This window comes from Stegodyphus dumicola, chromosome 6 (genome assembly GCF_044657685.1).
Source record: "Stegodyphus dumicola isolate Sdum_Otavi_A_Nest chromosome 6, ASM4465768v1".
Classification (NCBI taxonomy): Eukaryota; Metazoa; Arthropoda; class Arachnida; order Araneae; family Eresidae; genus Stegodyphus; species Stegodyphus dumicola.
In genome coordinates, this window is record NC_140773.1 from 167,389,553 (window position 1) to 167,398,626 (window position 9,074).

General features: G+C 33.6%; 1 non-coding gene across 1 annotated transcript; it reads right to left on the reverse strand.

Moving 5' to 3' along the window:
- Positions 1-5,010: 5,010 nt before the first annotated feature.
- Positions 5,011-5,083, reverse strand: TRNAT-UGU (transfer RNA threonine (anticodon UGU)). The gene has a single exon. It is a non-coding gene; the product is annotated as a tRNA-Thr (tRNA).
- Between the last annotated feature and the right edge of the window lie 3,991 nt (positions 5,084-9,074).

The following is a 9,074-nucleotide window of genomic DNA, read 5'->3' on the forward strand; positions in this document are numbered from 1 at the left end:
CATTCATTTAGAAGAACACAGTGAAAAAACGTTAAATATAAAACATCATAAAAATAGTTTGGGACACAGCCCTAAATGGCGATACTTCAGGATTTCAAAATTCTATTTTTGATTCCTCAGAGGATTGATTCTCGGAACAAATATATAAATTATTAAAAATATACATGCATTTATTTATGCATGATCTTCATTCGTTTATATTTCATTTATTAGCTATGGTTGGCAATATAGCTTTCGGTATATATTGGTAATATTTCGGTTTCGGTGACAACAGTTCATGCAAGAAGATAAAGCGGATGATTCAAAACTAGTAGAAAAGTACAGATAATAGCACAATGCGGTGTTTCACAGAAATATGCATGTCCTAGAGTAATAACTTATTTGGGGAAAATATAAATATTCTGGCGATGGAATACTTCATTATTAAGAAATTCCATATCTTTCAGTGCATTTCTGGGAAATACTATCTCTACTTTTTTAAATTGTTGATTTTTTAATTTTCCTGTTTGTTTTAGATCACCCGAAATATATGTTTTGTTAATACTAGCTAACTTAATAAGACGAAATAAGAGCGAAGGTATTTAGGGATTAAAAATGGGGTTAGAATTCAATAAAGTTCTGAAAGTCCTCTTTTCAGAAAACAGATATATCATACTGCAGGTTCTTCCCTATGTAAAATATTCCTATAAGTATGCTGATGATATTTCAATTATATGGCACCAGATGAGTAAGTGATTTGGTTTGTAGTTTGCTTTATTATGACAAAGCACTCGAGGACCTAGGGAAAGGCATGCCTTCGTGGACGGTTTTTTAAGGGAAAATTGGTACGTGTGTACATTATATATAACGGATGAGGAACAGTGAAGAAATCTTTAAATTAAAATATATTTAAAATATATTTTACAACAGTTACATGTACCTAATTTAGTAGCATCGGATTGAAAGTTGTAAAATCTGCAGCTTTCGAACCCATTGTTAATCAGCTATAGCAACTATCTACTTATATTTAAAAGTGCGTAAATAACTAATAAACAACTACAGACCTAATTAAACGAGAGCAGTTTGATGATTTTATTACAAAACGTAGATTGCAGACTTCGTGAAACACTTAGAGAGCGATTTCAATAAAGCAATGAAATTATTTGTATCTATTTGTAAAGTGGGTGAAAAGTTAGACACATACGTCCGTTATTGCGTTTATTAGCCGCGAGAAAAACAAGTTGGTACAATAAATATAGTTCGGCGCTCGCAGGCACCCTCTTACAGACGAAATCAAAATTTACATAAAACGCGAACATGCCGCCCACATTGAAATACTATTTTAACATTCAAAGGTTACAATTCAGCAAATTCAAAAAATACAATACAATGTTAAAATCATGACATAATGCTTAATTTATGATACATATGAATTAAAACTCAAATTGGTAACGGACACAATTTCGTAATATTTCTTTTGACCATGCCATCTGAATTCTTAATAGTCACAACCCTAACAATTTTATTAAGACCAGGATGTAACTGAGTCATTCTATCCATTTTCTATTTAATTGGAGGTAAGTTATCATCCTTTATCAGACACAGATCATTAAATTGAAAATTTTTAGCTGGCAAAAGCCATTTTGGTCTTTGTTGTAATCGACACAGATATTCTTTGTGCCAACGCCTCCAAAATTGTTGAACCATTTTTTGAATATGTTGTCATCTAGTGAGATGGGGAAACATTAACTTCAATGTAATTTGGTTCAGGAATACTTGTTAATGATCTACCAATAAGAAAATTATCAGGCGCCAATGCTGAACGTTATTTGGATCATTAGATAAATTTGTTAAAGGTCGTGAGTTAAGACAAGCTTCTGTTTGTGTGAGAAATGTTTCAAATTCTTCATATATCAATCTAGCCTCACCAACTACTCCTTTTATATGATATTTTGTTGATTTTATACCAGTTACCCAGAGTCCACCCATATCTGGTGCACCTGGAACGTTTAGATGACGTTATCAACACAATACCTACTAATGTTTTGGCTATAAGTTGTAGATCTAGCAAACCTTTCAAATTCCATGAGTTTACGTTTTGCTCCAACAAAATTGGAACCGCAATCGCTATATATATCACTGCTTCTGCCCCTGCAGGAAATGAACCTCTTAAGGGCTACAATCAAAGCATTTGCTGAAAGATCAGTTACTAATTCTAAGTGAATAGCTTTTGTCGTAAAACAAACAAATAGAACTATATATGCCTTGAATGACCTAGAGCCTCGACCCTTATTTGCTTTAATTTGAAAAGGACCTGCGTAATCTACTTCAGAGCGCAAAACCTAGAAGCAGGGGAAACGCGACTAGCTGTCAAATCGCTCATCAAATTGATTAGTGACAGATGCTCTAATTCTGCAACACTAACTGAATATCTGAAAACAGCTCTAGCACCCTATGATCCAATATTGTTCTTGAATACAAGACTGCATGAGTTGTGGACCTGCATGCAAAAGTATTTCATGGTAATGTTTAACAATGAGATGAGTTAAAACGTTCCTCTTTGCAGCAAAATGGGATGCCTAAAGCCATATACAAGGTTTACATGTCGCAAGCGACCGCCCACCCTGAGAATACTTGAATTATCTAAAAAGGAATTTAAAGATAAAATATTGCTTGTACAAGATAATGATTGATTTCTGCTTAAAGTGTTCATTTCATTCTTAAATTCAACACATTGCACAAATTTAATTTAACAGATGCATAGCTTTAGTTAATTCAGTAGTTTTTAACAGAAATTAGAAATGATTCTCCTGAATTAGAAATATACAATGTTAAACGGAAATTACGCTCAAAATCGATGTAAACTGAAGTTTGAAAACACCTTATTATATTTAACGATGTAGCGTTGTTCTGATGACTTCTCAAAATTTCAAAATGTCTTAAATTTTGTTAGAAAGTTTACGATTGGTGATCAAACGTTTCACTGTTATTAATTTCTTTTGAATTATAAGTAGTTATTCAGTAGCTTAGTTTAAATTGTTTTTTTTTTTTTAAGTATAGGATGAATTGTACTTTTTTTTTCAAATCACAGTGGGGTTGACGGTTGGCAAAATGTCTTCCACAAAGGCATACATTTCCACAGGAAGATAGCCCTTCCGTTCGCAGCAAATAATCTCGTAGGAATTTCTTAAAAACCCCACTCCCTAGCGTACTTGCTGTGGTCAAATAAGGCAGTCCAATTTTACGTCCTTCCACGTAATTTATTAAATTTTGATTATGGCTATAAGGTATTTCTCCCGCCTTTTTGCCATGCCTTTGTGGTGTTGTGGCCTGCACGCTGGGCGCGTATTCCAGAGGTCCGTGGTTCGATTCCCGGCGAAGTCGTTGCATATTTTTCATCTTCCCTGCTTTAAAAAAATTCCAAATGTCTCTACAGTGGCGTCAGAACTAAATGGGTGGTGGATAATGAATCTCCACTCCCAGGATTTGGCGATGGGATTCCCTAAAAACCCCAGTAGCCCTTTTAAAGGGGGAGTATATAAGGTATTGCTCTCGGATTCTTGGCATGCTTTCGTGGTATTCCAGAGGTCCGTGGTTCGATTCCTGGCAAAGGCGTTGCTAATTTTTCATCTCTCCTGCCTCAAAATAACCTAATGACTCTACATGGCTTTTGGAATTTTTTAAATTACATTTTTACGTAATTTGTTTTAAAATGTTTTGTCCAATGTTCAAGATTAAAAAAAATTGTCAAGTTTGCTGCAAAAAATATATCGCAACTTTCAGGTTACAGTAAGACTCCGCTTAACGCGGGGAATACGTTCCATCAAAGTAGAGCGTAATGCGAAACAGCGCTAAACGAGGCTATCTTTACATGTAAATATTGGGGTTAGGGGAAGATGGCTAGGAAATTGGTTAGGTATTAAATTTAAAAAGTATGTTTTTTTAATAAAAATAAAACCAAACATTTATTTCTTAAAGCCCAAATTAATACCACATTATTATTTCTTGCAAAAATAAAAACAAAATATAAATAACAAAACGAATATTCTAAAAAAAAAACAAATAAAATTCTCAGTCATATTTAGTTAGCCTTCCGCGTTTTCAGTGTTCTGCCTTTTTGTGACAAAAGTGTTGTCTGCCTTTATCTTTTGCGTTGTTCTCTTAAAAGTTCTTCATAAACGGATAGAGCATCTCTAACACCACACCTTACTTTTGAGCTCCTGTCAAAATTCGGATCATTTTCAATGAATTGATCCATTATTTCAGTTATGGTAGACAAACTCCTTTTTACAAACGCCATCGAAAGTTCTTTTTGCTCTTCTTCTGAATCACTGCTGTCAACATTTTTGTTTTCTTCTTGTTCAGTTAATTCCTTAAGCTCATCATTAGAAAGACTAGCCGCTGCTTCTTGAATTATTTCTTCGACATCTTCCACATTTACCCCTTCAAAATATGTCTGTACAATACCGCACCAAACAAGAAATACAAGTACACTCTTTCGGATATGTATTTGAAACCTATCGCTGCATAATATTTCGGGGAATCCCCGTATGCTGCGAGCGATTTCGTGGAATCCCCGGGTTGAAATAAAAGAGCGCTAAACCGAAACAGCGCTAAACGAAACAGCGTTAAGCGGGGTCTTACTGTATATACTTTCGGATTTACTGAAGCTTATTATTTTTATTTGCATTGAAGTTTAATTATTTATAACCTGCGTACTGCACAAAATTTCATGAATGAAATAATATAATTATGCATATAAATACGCTATAAAAATTCCCATTTAGTGCATAGTAAAATTAAAAGCAAATCTATACAAATTCATAAAGATATACAACAAATAGACCACGATACTTATCATCTTTCTTATCACAAAACATTTACTGATGTGTGCTACATTCTTCTTCTTATTTAATCTAAAACAAAAGAAGAAATATGTGCTCCTTTAAAGTTAAGGAATTAAAATGTTTATAATATTGTACTTTAGAGATATTAGGTTATTTTTAAGCGGAAGGAATTAAAAATGAGCAACGCCTTCGCCGGGACTCGAACCACGGGCCTCTCGAATACACGCCGAGCGTGCTGACCACTACACTACGAAGGCAGGAGAAATACCTTATATACTTCCCTTTTTAAAGCGCGAATGGGGATTAGGGGACCCAATCGCCAAATCCTGGTGGGGAGAATCATCATCCACCACCCTTTTAGTTCAGGCGCCACTGTAGAAACATTAGGTTATTTCGAAGCAGGAGTTATGAAAAATGAGAAACGCCTTCGCCGGGACTCAAACCACGGGCCTCTCGAATACGCGTCAAGCGTGCTGACCACTACACTACGAAGTCATGCTAAGAAGGCGGGAGAAATAGCTTATACTACTGGCATGACAAACTTAAAGTGAAGGAAAAAGCAAAGCAAGATCGATTACAAACTCTGCATTTTCATTCAGCATGCATTATAAATTAAGATACTGCATATTCTCTGAAAGATAATTTGTTTATTAAAATGAAGGTGAAAGTTTCATTGGTTATTATTGTACGTTAAGTGTTACATTGTATGCCTGAATATAAGCGTTTAATTTTCATGATTAATTATCACCACTTCAAATTCCCTAATGATTAATACCCGGTGTTCTACGCTAGTAACTTATTATTTTGTTTTTGGAAAGAATATTAAATTCGACATTCACTTATAAAATGTTGGAAAGGAGAACCTTTTTAATCTCAGAGGCCAAATGGAACGAACGTCACAGGTGACGAGGACACGGAAGGGGGGAGGGAAGAAAGACAAGATTAAGTTACCCTTCTAACTAATTGACGTCAATGTCATTTGACGCAAAGAAAAGATGTTCTTAGCGATCATTATCCAACCCTCTGACATGTGACAACTTCTTAATAATGTAACGTCAAAAATCACTGTTCTCTGCTTTCTTTTTGTGCAAAACTATGAGATATCAAAGATCAGTGAAAGCAAAAATGTATCATGTTCGAAGCACTTTATAAATTTGAGGGGTATTATAGGTCAAATGCATCAATATGATTAAGAATATTTGCGAAGTACAAGTTTTTCGTGAATGTAATATTAACGAGAGAACATTTCGTTAGAAATATGCAAAACTCCTACATTCTGAAATGTTTATTTCTTTATGAGAGCCCAACAGCGAGCCGAGTGGTAAAATCGCTGAACACTGGTAGTTCCGATTTGTGTTCGAGCCAGTTTGCCTTAGAAAATCCCCCATGAAGGCATCTATTCCTGAGGCATTCTCTCAAAGTATTTCCAGTCCTTGAAATTCTTTCGTGTTAGAAACTTATATATGCTACCTTTTGCCTCAATTGAAATCTGTTCAATGTGAAGAATTTAGGTATAATCTTATCATTCCGTAATGATAGTGCTAGCTTTTTTTATAAACTTCTCTTTCTTTAGATTGTAAATTTGTCAAAGAGCTGTGCATACGGATTAATTTATTTTTCAAGCATTTAACGTTTTGTCTAATACAATACATATTTTGTCCTGATAATAAAAAGGGAAACAAGTTGAAATATTTTTTTTTGTTGCTAAATTAAATAATGATCTTCGTAAAAAGTATTATGACTTCTTAACTTTTAAAAGTAATTTGTAATCATTCAAGAGGATGACCTGATGCTGATTTTGGTGTCTGATGTTTGACAATACATTTATTTATTGTCGAGCATGAACAGCTATCAAACAATAAATATTAATTTTCCCATACAGTTCATTTATCTAGACCTTATACAGACTTTTCCTCAATCATCTGATACGTAGAGTATTATGCATTGAGGTATTCCTCTCCTCCTCCATTGTGGACGTTTAATTTTGATGCTTTTTGGTATCTGACACATTTTTTAGGATTAAAGCTTTGATGTTAGTGCAGATTTTTCGCTTTTCCGATGACTATCGCTTATTATCATATCGCATAGTTTTGTACTCACAGGGCTTTTTTCGAAACGAGAATCATGTGAAGAGATAAGGTTTTATGGCGCTAGCATGTATGGCGAATACATAGTTAAAGATATTTTGTGTAGTTTTTAAAAGTACTGCAAATTGCTTGCCTAACTTTTGTAATATCAAGTCTTGTTACCTACAGCAACTAAAGTTGTACTATTAACTATATCTGCTGTTAACTATAGCAAATCTAAGCACATTTATGTAATCAGATCGTTTGGTTGCTTTTTGAATGTGCAAAACTGGGAACGCCACAATATAAGTTATAGAAAAGATGGACCAGCAGCAGCAGAGTGGTAAAGCCACTAAACACTGATTGTTCAACTTGAGTTTGGATATAGGCAAATGGGCTGCTTCCATAAAAGTTTTCGTGGCATTTCCCATTGGTAACGTGAATGCGAGCCAGTTATACTAAGAAAGACTTCCACAAAGGCAATCTTTCTCTTAAAGGAGATAGCTCTCGCTTGCACTGTCACAATCAAATAAACCTAGCCAAACAGAAATGATACTGGATACTTTCTGTTACAGATATCTCCTATGATAAGTAGGCCTTAGAGTTAGTTACGAATGTCACTTTACAACCAGAATTTGCATTATCGGAAGGGATGTAACGAATGTTTCGGGCTTTTGTCTGCAGAATGTGATGTTCAATCGAAAAATGGAATGCATGTTTCGAAGAGTTTCATTAGAAATCTTTCAGTATGTTTATTGCACCGGTATAATAATCCAGTATTTTTTCTGGCCACCTTATATCTATAGATCGTTTCCTTTTTTGCTTAAGATTTTGTTTGGAATACATGTTATATTTTTGCAAATTTGAAGTTTTGTAAGAATTTAAAGAGATCTATATTGCTTAATCTTTCTTTTTAGTCACTTTTACTTTACGTTAAAATACATCAGCATTTAACGTCGGCTTCGAAATTGCACTTTCTCAGAGATGCTATTTATTAAGCATTGTACAATATCTCAAATTTACCTTTGGGGTAAAATAGTATACATGAAAAAAAAATAGTATTATATGCATCACTTTTAAATTACTTAACAAAGTGATTTAAGAATGAAATACTTAGTCCTTCATAATTTATATCGTAATTTTATTTTTAATAAAATTTCTAATTGAGGGTCTAATAAATTTCTAACCTTATTCATAATTTGCATAAGAATATTTTACAACAATATGGGATCTATTGTGACATATGTTTTTAATTACGTTTCGGTGTAGAATAATTGTTTGACCAAAGCGTTGCCCGATAGGTAATTTTTAATTCGTATTTAGAAGAGAATTTTCGTTTTGAATTTTATTTTTAGCCCAGAAGGGCTATTAACTTCGTTTTGGCATTTTGCGTTGATTCATTATAAACTTAGAATCACTTTTTAATGTGTTTTTTTAATTCATCAAGGAAAGTGGATTTAGAATAAATGTGAAACTTTTACAGATATGCAGCATAAATTCTTATGCCTTTTACCACGCCCAAAAAATCAGTGAGAAATACCCAAACGTCAGGCAAAATTCTTGTCTATATTTCAATTGTGATTCGAATAAAGTAAACCAAAGCTTTAACGTGACTAGACTAACTGAATTTGTTTTTCCAAAATGCACGTAACTCTCTATGGAAGAGCGCGTCTTGAATTTCAATTCTGCGTTAGGAATTCAGGGATCATTATAACAGCATCACGTAAAGTTTTACCGGATATTCTTGTCAGTCAAGACTAAGAGGTTTACAATTTCATTTACGTTTTTATCGGATACATTTACACGAATTTGTTCGTCGTAAGAAATTTAATGCCTATGATTTTAGAGGAAAATAGGAAGGTAAGACATAGTAGCTTTTTAGCAGAAGAAATGACATTAATTCATAGTTCAAACTTGTAATGAATGAACGTGTTAATTTTCCGAATTTAAATAATTTCTTATGTATTGTTTAAAATCCCAACAAGACCTATTTTATGAAACTTTTAATTAGCTAACTTTTAAACATAATTTATGCAGTTGAGAAAAATTTAAGAAATGTTACTTTCCTTTACCTATATTTATACCCAACTGAAGGTCCTCATGTTACACTTCTCTAGCTCAAAACAATACTAAATCTGTATTGATCTGAAGGATTTTTCTGTTAATGTAAAAGTCCTATTAA